This window comes from Equus caballus, chromosome 24 (genome assembly GCF_041296265.1).
Source record: "Equus caballus isolate H_3958 breed thoroughbred chromosome 24, TB-T2T, whole genome shotgun sequence".
NCBI classification, from domain to species: domain Eukaryota; kingdom Metazoa; phylum Chordata; class Mammalia; order Perissodactyla; family Equidae; genus Equus; species Equus caballus.
The window spans coordinates 58580302-58600757 of NC_091707.1; positions in this window are offsets into that span (position 1 = coordinate 58580302).

Below are 20456 nucleotides of genomic sequence, written 5' to 3' on the forward strand. Positions count from 1 at the left end.
CATGTTCCCCATGCAGCGCAGAGTGACCAGGGGCCCCAGGACACTCCCACAGGCGGAGAGCGTCCTGGTGACTGCCTGGGGTAGATGAGGGACTGGGTTCCAGGGTGCCAAGGCCTCCTTGAAGTCTGGATGTGACAACCTGGGATGCTGGCCCAGAGGCTTTGACGAGCACAGAGACTAAAAGCAGTGTTGGGAGGACGTTCTCACAACTTACAGCCATCAGCGTGGAAGCAGACATGCCCAAAACCTGAGCAAGTTACACTCTGTGTGGAGAGCAGGGCAGCGGCTCTGCGCTCACCGCACTGCCTTCAGAGGCACTGGGGAGCCATCGATGGCTTTTGAGCACAGGAGCGGCCACGATGGTCAGTTTAGCGCTGGCTGGACCAGTTTGAGTGGAATGACCCTGGTGTTGGGCTTGGCGCTCCTGGCTGCCGTGAGGACTGGAAGATGGAGCCCGGCATGTTCTTCTTGCTTCAGAACCCCAGCCCAACCTTCTAGAATCTCAACGGCAGAGAGGAAGGCCTGCCACCAGGAATGTGACCTTCACAGGGAGTCTCCAACAACCCTGGGAGCAGCGCCTCGTCATCTGCATTGGTCAGATGTAGACAAGAGGTTCTGAGGGTCTGGGGTTTCCCAAAAAGCCACAGCTGGGAGGGAGGGGAGCTGGGTGCAGGTTGGGGGTGCAGGCTCCTGGCCCCCTCCAGCTCCCTCCTCCTGGGGGCCCTCCCTCTCCTTCCCCACCCGCCCAGCCCCCTGACCTGGGCGCGAGATGCTCCTCCGTGGGCACTGGGGCCTCAGTCCCCGACTCCCGAGGACCCACGCGTGGGCCCTTGGCCAGTGCTGGAGCCGGGAGGGCAGTAGCTGCACTGGACGCCTGCGTCTGGGGGGCATGGGGGCGCATTTTGTCCATGGCTGTGTCTTAAATTCGCTGTTTCCCCTCTGGCTGGAACTCACTCTGCCTCATGTCCTTGAGGTGCACACGCTGCCCCAGGCCTTGGGATGGACGTCCACTGAGTGAGGTCCAGCGAGTCCACCCCTGGCCCCTGTGTCACAGGCCGGGAGAGCAGGGCCCCTGGGTCCAACTGGGCTGGAACATTTGGGAGCTGGCAGTGCTGGGCCCAGGCTCGAGGGTGGGCACTGCCTGTCCCAACAGCTCTGCCTGCCGTCAGCGCCCCTTCGGCCCTGACCTGCAGCCCCGTGCCCTTCGCAGGTCGGGGGTGGCTGGCTCTGGGCTAGCCGCCCTCCAACCCCACGCCTTCCACAGCTCCAGCTACAACAGCAGGGATCATTCCTGGAGGCCCTGCTGTGAAATACGGCTTTTCAGACCACAGGCCCAGTGGGGAGCGTCCGGCCACACCCCCACCTGGATCCCAGGGGGCCTTTCTCAGCCGAGCCGTCTGCCCCGATGCTGCCTCACACCCCCAGAGTCCAGGCAGGTGGGACTCTGTGCCAACCGCCCAGCACCCCGACCAGCTGGGCTCCCCTAGGCTCTCCCAGGCGGCGCCCTCCCTCCAGCTCTGAGCCTGAGCCTCTCTTGGCTGAACAGCTGGTCCTGTGTCCTGAGTCTGTCTCCCCTGCTCGGGGGCCCTGGCACAGAAAGTTGGGAGCACAGGAAGTTGGGGAGCACTAGAAGTTAGGAGCATAGGAAGTCAGGGAGCACAGGAAGTCAGGGAGCACAGTAAGTTGGGGAGTATAGGAAATTGGGGAGCACAGGAAGTTGGGAGCACAGGAAATTGGGGAGCACAGGAAGCGGGGAGCACAGGAAATTGGGGAGCACAGGAAGTGGGGAGCACAGGAAGTTGGGAGCACAGAAGTTGGGGGCACAGAAGTTGGGAGCACAGGAAGTTGGGGAGTACAGGAAGTTGGGGAGCACAGTAAATTGGGGGCACAGTAAGTTGGGGAGTACAGGAAATTGGGGAGCACAGGAAGTTGGGAGCACAAGAAATTGGGGAGCACAGGAAGTGGGGAGCACAGGAAGTTGGGAGCACAGAAGTTGGGGGCACAGAAAGTTGGAGAGCACAGGAAGTTGGGAGCACAAGAAATTGGGGAGCACAGGAAGTGGGGAGCACAGGAAGTTGGGAGCACAGAAGTTGGGGGCACAGAAAGTTGGAGAGCACAGGAAGTTGGGAGCACAGAAGTTGGGGAGTACAGGAAGTTGGGGAGCACAGGAAGTTGGGGAGTACAGGAAGTTGGGGAGCACAGGAAGTTGGGGAGTACAGGAAGTTAGGGAGTACAGGAAGTTGGGAGCACAGAAGTTGGGGGCACAGAAAGTTGGAGAGCACACAAAGTTGGGAGCACAGGAAATTAGAGAGCACAGGAAGTTGGGAGCACAGGAAGTTGGGGAGTACAGGAAGTTAGGGAGTACAGGAAGTTGGGAGCACAGGAAGTTGGGAAGCAGGGCGTGAATCCCAGGTGCCCTCACCCCTTGGCCTTCTTTTGGGTCTGAGCACCCTCATGGGGGCTGCGTTGCTTTTCAAGATCTGAGTGCCAGGGTCCCTGGGGGAGGAGCATCAGACTGCAGCCCACTTCTGCCTTCTCTCCTCTGGGGCCCCGAGTGCCTGGGCTGGAGTTCAGTCTTCTCAGGAAAACATGGGGCTTTCCTGTAACATCTCCTGAAATCATGGAAACCAGGTCCTTCAATGTACAGATGGGAAACTGAGGCCCAGAGCTGGGAGGGGACCTGCCACGGCCCCCCAGGGGTCAGGGTGGAGCTGCCTGGGCCCCATCCTTGCTCCCGGCCAGGCCTCCGGCCCCTCTGGCGTGCCCCTCCCCGTCTGGCCTCCCCAGGCCGGGCAGTGGTCCATCTGGGGGATGGAGCCCTGGTCACTCCTCAGCGTTTGCCTTGGCCTGGGTGTAACCGCAGGCCCCCCAGGACCGGTTCCACTGAGCCCATCTCTCCTCAGCAGACAGATTAAGAGTTGCCTTTCCGAAAACCTGCCAAGTCACGCAGCCAGGGCATGGGCAAAGAAGAAACCGTGACCTGACACGACCTCGGAAGTAAAGGTCCTCCTCCCCATGGAACCCAAGGACCCGGACACAACGAACCTGAAAGTTGGACTCTCATCCGAAACGAGGGGCCCCTCATTCAGGAAGATCCGGTGTGAAAATCCCTTCTCCACCCCATCATAAATGTTTAGAACTTTACCACACATGCTTGAAGTCCACCAGTCAAAGCCTGCCCCGCCAGCGCGTCTGCGTCCAGCCTGTGCTCCCCAACCTCTTCTATTTCACCCCAAATCCTGAATCGGGAGACAGATCTGGGGGCACACCTCCCGTCTCCCTGCAGACCCGTCTCTCCTGATAAAAGCCGATTTCTCCCGCAAAGGCTGATGCTGTAATTAATTGGCTTGTTGATGTGCATCGGGCAGAGAGCCCCAATTCTGTGCAGAAACACAGGGAGTGCTTGATTTCAGCTAGGACAGGGGCTAACGGTCGCAGGGCCTGGAGAGGGGTTTTCCCGCCGGTCCTCTCCCCTGAAGTCCCCAGTGTGCCTCCTCGGTTCCCTGGGGTCCCCCTGCCTGGAACCAGCTCTCGGGCCCGGCACGCACATCCAGCTCTCGCCATCTCACAGGCAGGGCTCCTCCCCGTTACCCAGGACTGTGGGAAGCAGACAGCCTGGGCGTCACCAAGGGCAGAAGGGGCCAGGGCTCCTTCAAGTCTAGGGAAAGAAGCCCCTTGGGAAGTGGCTTGTGGATTTCCCACATCAAAGCTGTCAACAAAGGCACCACCTCCTCCAGGAAGCCCTTTGTGACTCACAGGGCCCTGTTCCGGAAAAGGGAACCACAGGGCATGCAGGCTGAGTTTGGGAGAGCCTGGGCTCTCACATAGCAGCTGAGTTCCTCGGAAATTGTTCTGAGAATGAAATGTCCTGTAAAGGACTGCATGGTCCTTCAGACCATGTCCTGTGCTCACCGAAGGAAGGCCGGCGGGCGTCATGCCCCCATGTCCATGGCTGGATTTGTGCAAGGGGGGCTGAGGCTTGGAGACACCGTGCAACTTGCCCGAGCCCCCAGGAAGCACATGGTGAGCCGGAGGGGAGCCTGGGTGTCCCGAGCCCTCTTTGACCCCATCCTGAGACTGGCAAGGCTAGGCAGGGAGTCAGGGGTCATGCCCCGGAGCCTCAGGGCATTGGCAGATCCTGGCCAGGGCCTGCACCCCTGCCCAGTTCCGCAGGCCGTGCTAGACCTGCCCCAGAGGGGAACCCGTGTGCAGCAGGAGCCCTTACTCCCCCCCGCTTTCTCTGGACCCGTTGTGGTTCCCTGACTGTCCGTGCCCTCATTTCCCACAGGTGGGGTCTTGTCCTCCAGAGAAACTGCTGGCTGCTGTTTAAGGTCAGAATTGATGGTGCAGAATGCAGGGCAATGAAGGTCAGGCCAGGGCAGTTCCTGCTTGGGTTCCATTGCACTGGGGCCCTGAGGCAGGGAGGAGTGTGTCTGGGTCGCCTGGTGGAGGGGGATGGAGGGTCCTAGCTGGCGCTTGGTCACCTACATCCTCCCCACAGGGGTTGGGTGGGGCTTGGCCTCAGGGGAGATGTACAGTTTGACAGGGACAGGCAGACCCCGGGGAGGAGGGCGCTGACCAGGGTCAGGACCTCTGGGAGGTGTTGGGGGTACAGGGCTCCCAGGGACCCGGGAGCAGTGAGAATGTTCTGGTGGCCGTAGCTTGGTCACTCTGGGCCATTGGAGGCGGGCAGGTGCCTGCCCCAGGAGTGGAGCTGTCGTGTGGGGCCCAGGCCAGGATCCCCGGCCCATGGAGCTGAGTGGACGGAAGCGCCAGGGCCTGGGGTCAGCTCCTCCCCTGGTGCTCCTCCTGTAACAGCAGAAGTTAATGGAATAGAAAAAATATATACAAAAAAGAAAAAGGATCAATAATGCCAGCAATTTGCTCTTTGAAGGGATCCGTGAAACCCATAGAGCTCTGGGGAGTCTGAGCAAGAAAAACGCGAGAAGACGTCAACAGCTGGTGCGAGGAGGGAAAGGGGACGTCTCCACAGACTACAGACAGCGAAATTTAAGAGGAGGAAACGGCACAAGAGAATCTTATAAACCAATTTATGTCAACGGACTAGAAACATTTGAAAAAATGGACAATTTCTTGAAAAATATTCAACAAAACTGACACACAAGAAAGAAAATCTGAAATTCTTCACCTGTGACTGCTAAAGAGATTGAATTTATCATTTGAAACCTTCCCTCAGAGAAACCCCAGGACCGGACAGGCTGCACTGGCAAGTTTTACTTAACATTTGAGGAAGAATTAATGCCAGTTTTATATAAACTCTTCCTGGTGACAGTTGAAGAGGGATTCGCCCCAGCTTGTTCTATCAGGTGAGCAGAACCTAATACACAAACCCCCAAAGCTGAGCATGAGGACGAGAACCTCGCTGATCGATGCAGAGCGAGTGTCTTCAATAAAACAGCAAATTGAACATCGCAGCATTTACCGAGAGCGACACATCGTGCTCAGGCTGTCTTTATCTCAGTACCATACATCGAAACAGGAAATCTATCAGTGGAATTACCCAAAAAAGGTGCGAAAGGAGAAAAGTTATATGATCATCTCAAAAGCTGCATCAGAAATGTTCAATGAAGTTCGACATTAATTTATAATAAAAATATCCATTAGCAAACTTGGAACAGAAGAGAACTCTTTAATATGATGAAGAATATTTTTATCAAACCTGCAAAAGTGTAAAGCTTAGTGGTGACAAAGTGACGCTTCCCCCTCTTGGTGACGAGAAATGAGAAAAGACGCGGATGGTCCAGGAGTGCGGCCCCGGCTGAGCCAGCAAGAGCTAAACAGAAAAGGAAGAAGGGCCTGAGAAGGGAGAAGCAACGCCTTCCTCCTCTGCAGACAGCACGGCTGAGGACGCAGTGAACACGGCAACCGATAGCTGTCGTTAGAATCAACGGGAGAGTTTAGCAAGGTTGTTGTATAAAAAGTAGCAGACAAAATTCAGTTATGTTTCTACAATCCTGCAGCCAACAATCTGAAAATAAAGGTAAAACAAAAGGAGTGTTTGTAAAGCACCAGCAAATGTGAAGTACCTAGAAATGAACCTGACAAAATGGGGGTAAAACCTCTCTTCAAAAGTCTATAAAACACTATTGAGAGAATTTTTTCTAAATTTAAAAGATCATGAAAACCGTGGTCATGGATTGTATGATTTGATATTTTTAAGACTTACATTTTCCCCAAATAAATCTAATATTTTGATGCAATGCCATTCAAAATTCCAAGAGATCTTTCTCTCTCTCTCTGCTTGTGTGTGTGTGACAGAAGGAGGGGATTCTATAGTTTATTTTAAAGTGTAAAGGACCAAGAATGATGACGACAGAAAAGGCGGGGGGAGAAAGAGGGACCCACAGACTGATTACAAAATTTTTTGTGGCGTTATAGCTGAGACAGTATGGTATTGGCAAAACAATAGACACACAGATGAGTGGATTTACACGGAGAGCCCTGAGGCAGACCTGCGCATCCATAGATACTTCACTTATGAAAAGTGCAGCACGAGGAGCCCTGGAGAGCTAATGATCGTAACACATTGCACTGGGACAGTCAGGTGCCCAGGGGAGAACGCACGAACTTGAACTCTGCCCCACACCATACACTCAGATCAGTTCTAGGCAGACTGTAAATCCACATGCGGAGGTCAGAATGATAACGTGTTTAGAAGCGATGTTGGGAGAGGAAACATTTTCTTATCACTCACCCTAAAGGAAAACAGTGACATATTGGATTGCATTAAAATTAAGAACTTCTGTTCGTCAGAAGACATCACTCATGGAGGAAAAAGACAAGCCACAGAAGGCGGAAGGAGATGTGAAAACCGTAATAAACAAAGGGCTTTTATCCCGAATAAATAACAGATCAACAAGGAAAAAGACGGACGATAGAAGGACAGGAGACTCAGATAAACACTTCACCAAGGAGGACGTCCACATGCCCAACGCACGGATGAAAAAACGTTCAGCAGAACTGCTTGTGGTGGAAATGCAAATTAAGGGCCCAAAGACATGTCTCTACGTGTGCACCAGAATGGAGAAAAGATGCAAAGGTTCACAACACAAGTGTGGGCGAGAATTCGGGGCAGTGGGAACGCTCATACACGGCAGCTCGGTGTGTAATTTGCCACACCCCATTTAAAGAACTATTTACTCAATTTAGAGAACTATTTATTCAATCCAGGGGACTATTTGGCAATATCTGGGAATGTTGGAGACGTGCACACCTCAGACTCAAATTCCCCTGCTAGGAACACGTCTCAAGGAAAGGCCCACAGCTGTGCACCACAAGAAGTGTGTAAGAATGGGGTATTGTTTCCCAAACTGGGAAATCCCAACCATCCCTTGCAGGTGAACTGGATGAACCCCGTGGCGTAGTCACGGGGTGGGAAGGTCTGTGCAACAAAGTGAGAAACCCCAGCAACGCCCCGCACGGGTGAAGCTGCCAAACAGCGTGTTCAGCGAAAGAAACCAGAAACAGAAAGATGCGCTGGAGTGACGCCTAACAGATGAGAAAACAGAGGCCAGCAGGGACCGGGGGCCATGCCTCACAGGCCCCAAGGCCACATTCTTTGTGGACATCACCTTCGTGAGGGCAGAGGGATCTGGGGCCGGGAAGGGTAACTAGGGAGCCAGACCACAGTGGAACAACTCCGTGCTAAGGGACAGGGGCTCCCACCCGCAGTGAAGCATCCTCCTCGCACCAGGAAAAGCTCGTGGGAAATGTTCACAGAGCTGGAGAACGTGCATCACCCTCTGATGCCCCTGAGAGAGGCCAACAACCACCAACAGGAACAGAGCCTAAGATGGGAGGAAGCAGAGGAGAGAAAACCCCAAGGATCAGGGACCATAGAGCTCTGAGGTTACGGGGGAACGAGCGAGCACTGGAAGTGTCTCCCTTTTCTTCATTTGTTCTCACTACCCCTCCTCCCTCCCTTGTTCACATACGGTGTCGCAAGGACTCATGGATGCCCTCTCTGGCACAACCATGCTCGGCCTGGGGACAGGCCAGACATCCCGGGGCAGGAGGTCCACCCTGAGCCCCTCTCTCCTCTCCCACATCTTCTGCCCTATCCCTGCCCCTTCAGGCCCTGGTGTGGGACCTCACTCCTTCAGTGGCAGGGCCAGGAGAGGGAGGGGCTGGCTGGAAACTGGTGCGCGATGGGCAGTGGGGTGGGCATCTCCCATCCGCTATCCCGTGGGGATCCAAGGCTCCCCCTGCCCCAAACCAAGTTGGTCAAGATAAGGTGCACACGCCAGGTGGTCAGCGCTGGGGAGGAGGGTCCTGGAACAAAACCAGTCCAACCGGGTCAGCGCCCTGGGAGCCAAGGGGCGGGCTGTCTCTGCAGTCAGCTCCCCAGTGGAGTCGTGGTGGCCGTAGTGATGGGGTGGGGTGGGAGGCCTGCCTCAGGGGGTGGGATGCCCCCCAGCTAAATGCTCAGCTTCTCCCACCGGGGGGCTAATGAACCCCCAGGCCACCTGTGTTCTTGACCCATGCTGCTGCCCCCAGGGCATAGAATCTGGAGGGAACCCTGTGAGAGAGCAGGACAAGAACTCGTCAAAGGGGCAGCACCTGGGGTGCCTGGGCCCTGAGCGGGGCAGAATCCTCCAGGCTTGGTCCTCAGCCCCCCGACCACACCTTCTTCTCTCAGAGGCCATGACTCCCCAGCCCCTTCTGGCAAGAACAGGTTCCCTCGGTGATCTCAGTTTCCTCCCTCGTGGGCTCGGCTCAGCTGGGGCCCGGGAGGTGAGGTGGGGACAGCAGCCCTCGCCCACACCGGGGCCTCCGAGCAGACTCTGTGGGGCTCCTGGGCCCCATGCCCGGGACGTGCCTTCCAGAGAAAGACGAGGTGAGCGGCGCCCTCGGAGATAAACATGTGTGAGAGGCGCATTAGTGCCTGGCCAGTGGGTGTCCATAAATCTCCCTGACAAACGTCCCATTGAAGCCCAGCACAAAGGCCTCTAGCCACATTTATCCACAGGCAGCGCGGATGGCCTGGCCGGGGGAGAAGCTGACTGCGCCAGGATGGATGGGCCCCTCAGGACACCTCGTTTATTTCCCCAGATGTGAGGGAGACACGGGCAGGCGTGACCATCACTGGGCGGGCATGGGGCGGGGGTCTGGCGACTGCATCCCAGCGTGTCCATCCTCAGCTGCGGCCTCCAACCTGGGGACATGTGGAGCCAGGGCAGCAGTGCCACCTATGAGCTGCCTTGCTCGGTTGGCTGCTTCCTTCTGGAACAGTCTGTGTTCCTCGGTGGGCCTCCTTGCACCGTGACACCAGTCGGCCTCCTTGTCCCAGCTATGGCTGGGCCATCACCCTCCAGCAGCGCTGCGGGCCTGTGCTCGCCTGTGCCCTGCTCTGGCACCTGCTGAGACTTACTGTGGGCCTCTTCCCTTCCTCAGCCCCACAGTCCCTGGGCGTCAGGGCAGGCGAGGCTCGCAGCCCGAGTGCCTTGTCCACGCACTTGTCTGGGCTCTCCACGTGGGATGTGGGAGGACGGGAGGCTCGGGTGTGGGGGGAGTTGGAAGGCTCTCTCTGCCAGGTGATGGTGTTGGGGCCCAGGGTGGGGACCTGGGGTGACGGCAGATAAGGGTGACTCCTTTTCTCCCAAAAGTTTTGGGCTCTCCCCAACCCCCACCGGAGCTCTGGAGGCTGCCTGCCCGGCACTGCCCACTGCTGCAGCCCCTTGTCCCTCGGGGGTCTGGAGAGGCTGCTGGTTTCCCATCCATGTTCCCCTCCTGGTGACCAGGACCCCACCCTCTCCTTGAAGGTTCACCCTTTTCCTAAATGCAGCACACTTTCAGGCTCCCTGGAAACCATCGCTCTCTGAAGCTCTCCACAGGACGGGAAGGACGATGCGGCAACAACCTGTCCCACGCGGCCTCGGGCGCCTGGGCCGCCTGGTCAGTGGGCTGAGGGACAGACAGCAGAGCACAGGGGCCAGCTTCTGCCTCCTCCTTCTTCTCCCACCTGCAGAGTGTGTGTGTGTGTGTGTGTGTGTGTGTGTGCACCTATTTGTATGTGTGTGTGTATGTGTGTGATGTGAGTCCACACCGTCCTTTGGAAAGCCGATCCTCTGAAAGAGCAGCACAGCCGCCGAGTCCCTGGGATGGACGGAGGGCCGGATTCAGGGCTGGAGTGCAGCTGGGGCCAGGCCTCCGGGTAGCCTGCGCCACTGCCAGCCCCAGGACGCTGTCCCATCCCCACCCCACATCAGCTTGCTGCCAGGAGCAGGCAGGCAAGGACGGGGCCCTGGGGCTGCTCCTGCTGGAAGGGGCTGGACCTGGTCCTGGGGGTTTGGGGAACAATCCTGGGTCCACACGGTCGGCGTTTCTGGGCCCACAGGCCAGACTGGGGTCACGTCAGCACCACACAGGGGTCGGACAGGCCTGAGGCATGGGGTTGCCAGGAGAGCTCAGCCCCAAGCTGAAGCTCCCACTCTTTGGGGAAGGGCTAACGTGCCTCCGGCTGTGGTGGGTGAGCTCCTGGGAAATACAGACCCTGCTGGAGGAGGCGACATGTCCAAGTCGGAAGCCCTGGCATCTCGGGGTTCAGACAGAGTGACCAGAGGGGCAGGACCGAGGTCACAGCACAGCCCCTCTGCCCATCCTCTTGGACGAACAGTGCAGCTTGGACCTGCCAGGCAGCACCCCATCTCCCTCATCACCCCCGGGACGGGCACCCCGCAGTGCCCTCCCCTCACTGCCTGTGTCACCTCTGCAGGGGCCACACGCCAGACAGGGCCATGTGCCCAGGGCCTGGGGTTCTGTGGCTCTGTGGTGGGCTCCAAGCCCCCGTGGACCGTGTCCAGGACCCAGGGGACTTGCAGAATCCCCTTCCTCTGGGGAAGGCCATGGCCTGGTAGGGGCATCTAAGAGCTGGATCCGTGCACCCCTTGTTGGCCTTCAGACGCCGAGGGACAGGAGGGGGCAGGACAGACACACAGGATGGGGCTCACTCCACAGCCTCCCAGCCCCCTGCCCACTCAGGGTGCCCTCGGCCTCTGGAACTGTTTATGGCAGGAAGAGGAGCTGCAGCCCAGTCCAGTTTGCAGCCGACCCACTGCACACAGGCAGGAGCCCCGTCCTCACCACGTCCATCCCTACCCTCCCCCATCCCTCTGCACGCCAGAGGCAGCGGTGGCACCTGGTCTTGTCACCCTGTTCCTCACTGTGCGACCCCCGGGAGAGTTTGGATTTAAGGGAGCTGGTTTCTGACTTGTTCATCTTGTTGTCAGGGTCGTGCCGGGGGCTGGGTGGGACTCTGGGTCCAGTTGGTGGGTTCAAATTCCTGCTCTGCCTCTTCACTGGCCGCTAAACCTCTCTGTGCCTCAGTTTCCACATCTCAGGGGGTGGCTGGGAGGAAGCACTCGGCATCATCAGGGCACCCTCTGTGGACATGCATGCCTGCTGTGGGCACGGTGGACAGTGAAGCCTGCGCGGCCCGGCAGGCCCTGGGTGTGCCCCGTGGGCCTCCATTCACAGAGCAGTTGGTCCCTGCCGCCCGGAATCTGCAGGGCCCCCGTCCAGCGGGGTGTTCAGGGGCAGGAGGCTTTCCTGGGAAGGAGGTGCTGTGATAGGTGGCCCCTGCGTGGGTCCCCAGCACCCCACCTCCAGGAGCTGGCACCTGGTGTGATCCCTTCTCCCCAGGTGTGGGCAGTCCCTGGAGATCTGCTCCTTGTGAACAGGATGTGGCAGAAGCGATGGAGGTCACTTCTGAGATTCGGTTACAGGCATTCTCTCTCTCTCTCCTCTCCCACCGAGGGGAGTCAGCAGCCATGTCTCCAGGTGCCCAGTGGAGGGGCCCATGTGACAAGGAACTGATGACTCCGGCCAACAGCCATGGAGGACCTGCGGCCACCAACGGCTATATGAGGGAGCCTGGAGGTGGGTCCTTCCCCTGTCGAGCCGTCAGATGACGGCAGTCCCAGTTGAAACCCTGACTGCAGCCCGGGAGACCCTAAGCTGGAGGCACTGACTACGTACACCTGGATTCCTGATGCACAGATGCTGTGATGTAGGGAGTGAGGGTCATCTTCAGCTGTTGAGCCTGGGGTTGTTTGTGACAGCCATAGATGACCAGTACAAGCCTGCAGGCTGCACCTACCTCAGGAGGCCCCACCCTGAGGGGCAGCAGTGCACGCTGGAGGTCATTCGGTGGGGTAACTGGGGAGCTGGGCTCTCCTCCCCCTGCCCTGAAGTTCAGGGACCTGGGCACTCTGCCCGCTCGCTGGGTCCTGGTCTCCTGGTCTGGGATGGAGGTTGGCTGTGTGATCTGTCCAGGCCCCTCCAGCCCCTGTGGCTTTATACCTGGGAGCCACATCCACCCCTTTGCTATGGCCTCTGCCTCAGTCTCTCCAGCCTGTGCAGCTGGCACCTCCTCATCACTGCCTGAGCGCCAGAGGGGAGCGGACGCTGGGCCGCAGCTTTGCCAGCAGAGTGCCTCACCTCCGGTGGCTGAGGAGGGATTTGCTTAAGCTGGGCTGGCGAACATGACAAACACAGCTCTCAGTGCGATAAAGATGCAATTACACAGCTAATCAGCCTTCAGACGCGGCCTCGACCAACCCCGCCTGCCTCGCAGAAGGGGAGCGTTCCGGCACAGTCTGCAGGCCGCCTCCTCTGGCCCAATATCTCATTCCTAACAAGCAGAGCTCTGCTCTCCCGGAAGGAGTCCCCCATGAGGCCAGCCCATGACCCTGTTCTGGGTGACTGGGGTGGCGGGGGCATGCTGCCGTGTGGCTGTCCCTGGGCCTCCTGGTTCACCAGGCCCATTCCGCCGCCTGCCTGCCTGTCATCAGATCCACCGTGGACAAAGGCAGTGTTCTTGGTTTCCGTGGTGACGGCCGGTGCTAATGGGGACCAACTCCACAGAGCTCCCTCCCTGGTGCTCAAGGCACTTGCCTGGGGGCCGGGCTTTCGTAGCTGAGAGGCACGAGGCGGGAGGTATCGTTCTTCCCCTCCCTCAAAGACCCTCATGTCTGATTTGCAAGATGAGCTCATCATCTGAAATGTGCCAGCGCCCGACTCTGACCCGGGACCATTATGAGTGGCAATTTCTCAGGGACAAATCGACATGCAACGAGGGGGATTCTGGAGTGGGGAGAAGCAGTGCTGGGCTGCATGGCCTGGGCAGAGTGAGCAGCGGGGTCACAGAGCGGGGCTCTGTGACCCTGGAATGCAGGACCATCAGCCAAAGGGGTGACAGCCCAAGATGGCCTCGCAGTGAGGGCCCCTGGTGTTGGCCACGGTGGACTGCAAGTAGGGGCAGGCAGCCCCTGCTCTGGGCGGCCCCTGTGGGAGGCCTGCATATCCATGTCCACGGAGACGTGCCCGGGCACAGCAGCACAGCACCAACCCTGACCGCCTCCTTGCTCTGCAGGGTGGAGATGCTGCGGTCCCACCTGCAGCCACACGGCCCAGCCTGTGGCCCTCTACAGGGCTGGCACCCGGAGGGTGAGGCCCCCTGCCCTCATGGGTCCCCAGCGACCTCGAGCATGCCCTGCTGCCCCTCAGGGCCGCGCCTGCCTGAGGTAGGTTCAGCCTTGAACTACCAGCAACCACAGCAGAACAAAAGGCCCCAAGTTTGGCAGCTGAAAACAAGGCACATCGACCATCTCGCAGGTTCTGTGCGTCGAGAATCTGGGCTGATGCCTCCCACTCAGGGTCTCACAGGCTGCAGGGGAGGAGTCGGCTGGACCGCCAGCATCTGAGGCCTTGACCGGGGCGGTACACAGACAGCGGCCGAGACAGCGCAGCAAGGGCAATGCTGCTGCAGAGGGGGCGGGGCTCGGGCAGCAGCCCTGGCAAGCAGGGGGCTCGCTGTACGGGGGGACACCACATGGTTCTTTCTGTGCCCCACTGGGAGACCAGGCCTGCCTGGCACAGCCTCCTCCAGGCACAGGTGGAAAGGCCCTCACGGCCTGACGGGGTTTTGTCCAGCCTGCACCAGACTCACCATGAGGACATAGAGGAGGCCGGGATGAGGAGGGGGTTGTGGGGGCTTCCCCAGAGTGACTGGTCACTGTCACTCACGAACAGAGCTTCCCTCCTTTCCTCCACCTCCCCCCCACATGTCCCCACTCTCCCTGTGGTCCCTCTTCAGAGTCCAAGAACAGAGCCAGGGCTGGACCCCTCTGCTGTGCCAGTGGACAGAGCCCTGCCCTGGGGATGGGGCAGGGCGCCCTGTCCTGATCCGGCCCACGCCTCAATTTGCAGACCTTGAGGAAGTCACTTCCCTTCAAGAAGCCTGTTTCCCCATCTGCTGTGGGTGATGGGACTAGATTCTTTTCCCCCCTCTCCAGCTGGTCAGTCTGCATTCATTCTTCAGACGTTTATGTACCTCTCCTTGGGCGGTTGATTGACACCCCCAAACGTCTATGACCATGTACCTCAACCCTCAGACCTGTGAACGGGGCCTTTGGAAAAAGGCTCTTTGCAGATGTGAGTAAGGGAAGGATCTGAGATGAGACCATGCAGGCACGAAAGCCAAGGACACGGATGGCCGTGTAAAGACACAGGCAGAGACTGGAGCCACGTAGCCAGGAACGCCCGGGCCTCCGGAGTCCGGAAGAGGCAGGAAGGAGCCTCCCCTGAGGCTGCAGGGCGAGGGCCCCGCCCACACCTGGCGCTGGGACTCCCTCCACCAGGACTGGGAGCGAGTGAGCTTCTGCTTCCAGCCCCCACTCTGCATCATTTGTTCCAGCAGCACCTTCTCTGTGTGTTGTCCACTGACGGTGTCACCAGACATGGACCCTGACCCGCTCTCTTGTCCTGCCTAAACTCTGACCTTTGTGTTTGACCTGATTCTCCCATCGTCTTGAAAGCTGCAGCTGTTCCTTATCCAGCACCTCGGGTCCTTGAGCTTCTGCGGTTTTCAGCTCCGTTCTGGGAAGAAGCTGTATGTGACAACCGACAGCCGCCCTGGACCCAGCTGCGCTGAACCGGAGCAGGCCGGCCCAGACCACAGCCGCAGGACTGACGCCTGCGCGGACGGACAGAGCGTTGTCCTAAAGTGACCTGCTCTCATTAACATCATAAATTCCCCTCCTCTGGGGTGGGGGTGGGGGGTAAAGCAGCCATTTTTAGATCACGTGATGCATGTAAACGCATGATTTCAAACCATGCACGTGTAAGCTTGTGCCCACCTTGACATGAGATGATGAAATTTCCCCTTTGAATACTCATCCCCTACTCCAAATAAAGACACCCACCCCACCCCACCCCTGTGCTCAGCAGGCCATAGCTTTGTGAAATTATTCCCTATGGTCTCCGTTTTCTTTGCTGCAAGCCGCAAATAAAATTTCTGCTTTGTGAGAACCACTTCTGGTGAAGTTTGATTTAATTCCCACGAAGGGATCCACGTTTGGTCCGGTAACAACAGGGGACGGATAATTCAGGGACAGTCACCTTCAGAGGGGAAGCTGGGCTGGGTGCATGCCGTTGGGGGCCCCTCTGGCCCTCTGTGCCCCCCACCCTCCTAACCCCCTCCCCCCAAGGCCCAGTAAGGGCCAGCGATCCGTCAGCAGCGTCTGCAGTTATAAATAGCATCCTCGACATCTGAGCTTTTTGCAGGGTACAGGCTGAGGGGAGGATGGCCTCCCATTTCAGTAATGACCTGCTGTCGGGTGTGTGAGGGACGGGCTGGCAGGCCGAGGGATGTCCCCTCACAGACGCCAATCAGTCCTTTACAGACGCACGACCACGTGTCCACTTGAGTCTCTCAAAGTTTGCGTGTTGCAAGGAATTTAGGCAAGAGCCCTGGTTAAACTGCTTGCAATAAAAATACTAAACATATTATGACTGCGAGACGTGAGCTCCTCAGTGAAAGAGGTACTGAATTGTTTTTGAGAAGAAACACCAACAGCGTCAGGTTTAACCACCAAACTACTTAACATAACTTCCGCCCAGTTTTGTGAATCATGATTTCCGCAGTTAACGGGCAGGAGGTAATTGGTGACGGCCTGTGGCACTGCTCTTGGTGGCCTTGGGGAGGCTGGTGACGAAGTCACAGGGGGAGGGCGCGGAGTTCGTGGCAGGACCCCGGGGAGACGCTGGGGATGAAGACCACCATCAAGTTGGGGGGCCCTCATTGAGCATCGGCTGTGCCAGGGGGGCCTTCTGCCCCCTGGACCGAGGTGGTGGCTCTGGAGGGTGGGAGGCGAGGGGCGCAGAGGCCAAGTCCAGGAGTCACGGCCCCAGGCCGGGTCACATGCTGGTGCCACCCCCACGCCCTGCCAGCTGTCCCACCTCGCAGTGGGTTGGTCCCCGAGAATCCGAGAAGGGGTCTTAGCAACCCTCTGGTGCACGCCCTCACCTCACAGGACGTCGTGTTTGCCAGAACACTTCTCCTGTTTCCTTTTAGCCGCTCATCACCCGCCCAGCGACGGGTGCCATCTCTCTCGACTGCAGAAGAAGGGCTCGATGGTCCAGTGCAGGGAACAGAAGACCAGGGAACTCAGCAGGCGGTTAATATCTTCACTGTGGAGGCTGAGGACGCTTCCCAAGATGTCCAGGCCCTCATCCCTGGGGCCTGTGAGTGCAGTCTTAACATGGACGAAGGGACTCTGCAGACGTCATTCAATTAGGATCTTGAAATGGGGAGATTAGCCTGCATGGCCCAGGTGGGCCTTAAAGAGGGCGGCAGAGGGAGATTTGACTAGAGCACAGAAGAGAGAAGGCGTGTGACCACGGAGACAGGGAGTGAGGAGGCCACAAGCCAAGGAACGCTGGCAGCCACCAGCAGCTGAGAGAGGCAGGGGCTTTCCTCGTAGTGTCTCTGGAGGGAGGGCAGCCCTGCCAACACCTGGACTTCAGCCCAGTGAAACCCGTTGCACACTTCCGACCTCCAGAAATGTAAGAGGATAAATTTGTTTGTTGGTTGGTTTTTTTGAGGAAGATTAGCCCCGAGCTAACTACTGCCAATTTTCCTCTTTTTGCTGAGGAAAGTTGGCCCTGAGCTAACATCCATGCCCATCTTCCTCTACTTTATACATGGGACAGCCACCACAGCATGGCATGCCAAGCGCTGCCATGTCCGCACCTGGGATCTGAACCGGCCAACCTCGGGCTGCCAAGAAATGGAACGTGCGAACTTAACCACTGTGCCACCGGCCCGGCCCCAACTGTTGTTTTAAGCCGTGAACATTGTGGTAATTTTTTTACAGCAGCAATAGAAAGCTAATACACTCTTGAAATAAGAGAGGTGGAGATGGGTGGCACCAGCCTCGAGAAGGAGGCAATGATGTCATCAGGACCCAGGCTCTTTCTCTCCTTTACCTCAACCATCCTTGATTGTTGGCTATTTGTCCTTGGCTTGTCACCTTGTGGTCACAAACTGGTTGCCACGGCTCCAGGCATCACATCCTCACACAAGAGCGTCCAAAGCAGGAAGGGATGGGCAGGGTTGGGGAGATGGTTTCCACATATATTGTTCTTTCTTTCATCAAGGAGAAAATTTTTCCCAGAAGCCACTCATCATACTCTCCAGGCTGGGTCTGACCAAGGTCGCATTGCTACTCTGGGCCAGTCGATAGCATGGGGAAGAGATTTCTCTGATTGGCTTAGACCAATCCCAAGTCGTGTCCTGGGCTGGGCACAGGCTCCCCTGGGAAAAGCAGGCTCTGTTGGCGAGGATTGGAGGGGATGGTGACGGGGCAGTCAGCCCAGCTCAGAGAGGAGGGCGCTGCCTGGATCACACAGGCAGTGGGGGGCAGGGTGGGCTCAGGGCACGGCCTCCTGGGTCCCCCGCTAGCCAGCTGCTTCCCGTGGGTGCCTGCTACGCCTGTCTCTGGAGGGTCACCTACCAGGATGTCCTCCCTCACAGCCCCGCCTGGGAAGGACTCTGCCGCCCATCCGACAACAGTCCGGCATGCTCTCCACCCCAGGTCTGTGGCCATTCGCTCCTCGCCCTCCACCTCGCGGCTCCTGCTCCTCTGGTCTGTTCCTGCCTCAGCAGTGCTCCCTGCCCCATCTAACCCACGTGAGAGGCTTCCCTCTGCTCCCCTTCCTGGGGGCTTCCCAGGGGCATCGCCAGGCTCCCCAGGGAGTCCTTCCCCCAGGGCCACCCAGGTGGCCTCCCCCGGGGTCAGTGTGGCCAGGCACCCCTTGGCCTGAAGACAATGTCCTCCTTCATTAGTTCATGTACTGATCCCCACTCCCACCCCTGCTGCCTGGAAAAGACCTTGGGGTTCCCACGATCATGGAGAGAGATGGGCCACGGGGCGTGGCCAGAGGAGGGTTCTTGGTCCAGACACGGTGTGGGATTGGGGGAGGGGGTCACGGCAGGATTCCTGGAGGAGGCAGAGTTAACCTGGGGAGCAGGGCAGGAGAGCCCTGGCGGAGTCCCCTGTGCTGGGAGACTGCAGGTCTCAGGATGGGGGAGGTGGGCATCCCTGGTGCCACCTGCCCTGAATAGGGACACCCGGCCCCTCTGGGTCCCATGTGGGAAGGAGGAGGCCTTTCTTGCTGCTTCTCTTCCTCTCGAGCCCCTCAGCCCCGACTCCAACCTGTCAATGCCGTCTTATCCCAGAGACTCTGCTGGCTGGGCCCCGCTCTGCCCACCCTACCCTGGGCCATCTCTCTGAGCTCCCCCGGGGCCTGTAGGGCCCACCCACATTGGGCTGACGCGCTGGGTTGAGTCCTTCCCTCTCCCCACGGCCCCTCTCCATCCGAGCCCCACAGGAGAGGCAGGACGCAGGCTCGCTCCCCTGGGCCCCGTCCCCTCTGTCAGGGCACCCCTCTGGCCCCTGCACGTCCAGCGCCCTGGCTGGTGGTCCAGGGGCTTATCCAAGCTTCCCTCCTGCTCCGGGAAGACGTCTGGGAAGATTCTGAGGGCGTAGGGAGGAGCAGCCTGGGGCGGGGGCTTGCTCCCTGGTGCTGACGAGTCCACAGCGAAGACCCTTTGACATGAGCGGGGCGTGGGCTCCACGGAGCTCCGTCAGGCTGCACACACCAGAGGCTGGGCTGACACCATCCTGTCCACACTGGCCTCTCCCATCCACTTTTACAAAGCAGGTGTCCGTCCCTGCCCAGGTCCCTACCATGCTCTTGGTACTCGTGGTCCACCGGCCCAGTCTGGCTGGAGTCCAAGGGGCTGGCAAGGCCTGTGGGGGCCAGCTGAGGCCCTTGGACTTGGACCTGAGCAAGGGTGAGCCACAGCTGGCTCAGGGCAGTCTCTCCTGGGGGCACGGGGTGGCCTGGGCGTGCTGGGACACCCTCACTCCTCCACCTGTGGGCCATTTCCCGTCCTCCTCAGGTCCTCCTTAGGGCCACTGCCCCCTGGGGCTCTCGCTTGGGCCGAGGGGCTCTGAGCCGCGCCTCTCCGAGCCGGCCTGCTCTCCTGCCCTAGCCAGAGCCCCGTCCCACAGGTGCACCAGCCCCGGCAGCCCCCTACGCCGCAGTGTTTGCTCTGCGTTGCGTGTGCAGCAGCCCAGCCAGCCTGTGCCCTCCCGGTGCTGTTTTTATTTATACACCTGAGCACTCCAGAACAGCTGCTTTATCGAGATTCATCCGTCACAAGGCTTAATTAGAACAGCGCCGAGCAGCTCACAGCATGGATCTGCAAAGCGGATGCTTGTTCTGCTGCCGTCAGTGAGGCCGCGTGGGAGCAGCAGCCTGGTAGGGAAGATGCATGTGGCCCTAACACCTGGTATGCCTCTCTGGGACGCACGGATGGGGCTGCCGAGAGGGCAGGAGGGAGCCCCGTGGTGGGGGGGGTGGGGTGGGTGCGGTTCTCTGTGTGGGGGCAGGGTCTGGAGGGCGGGGGAGGGCGGGGGCAATGGCAGGGAGGGGGCTGTGCCATCGGACCCTCAAAGTCTGAATCTGGAATCGAAGCCCTGCTCTCCAGGGTGAGTGGGGCTTCTCTGCCCTCAGGCAGGGGCACAGTTACATCCCCGGGGGACTCCCCTGGATGGGACACGCAGGAGCCTGGAGAGGCCCCAGGGACCAGGTGCGCTGAGGAGGCATGGCCCTGCTGGCTGGGGCCTGGGCCACCTGCAGTGAGAGCCGTTGGTCCGCGTCCTGGTTGGTCCGCGTCCTGGTCCGCGTCCCGTATGAGATTCCTGCTCCCCCTGCAACAACTCACTGCAGACTCCCTGCCTTGAAGCCGCTGGAAGCTGCTACCGTTATCACCATTGGGTCTGGAGGTCAGGAACATGACCCGGGTCTCACCGGGTGAAGGCCGGGTGTGGACAGGGCTGGTTCCTTCCCGAGGCCCCCGGGGAGTCATTTCCCTGCCTTTTCCAGCTTCTGGGGGTCACAGGAACCCTTGGCTCGTGGCCCATTCGCCATCCTCAAAGCCAGCGGCCCTGGGTCTTCTGTCCCCTCCACGTCAGCCGTCACCGCCCCTCTCTGCTCTGACCCCCTGCCTGCCTGCTATAAGGACTCTCGTGATCTCCTCGGGCCCCCCATCCAAGATCATCTCCCCATCTTCAGGTCTTTACACC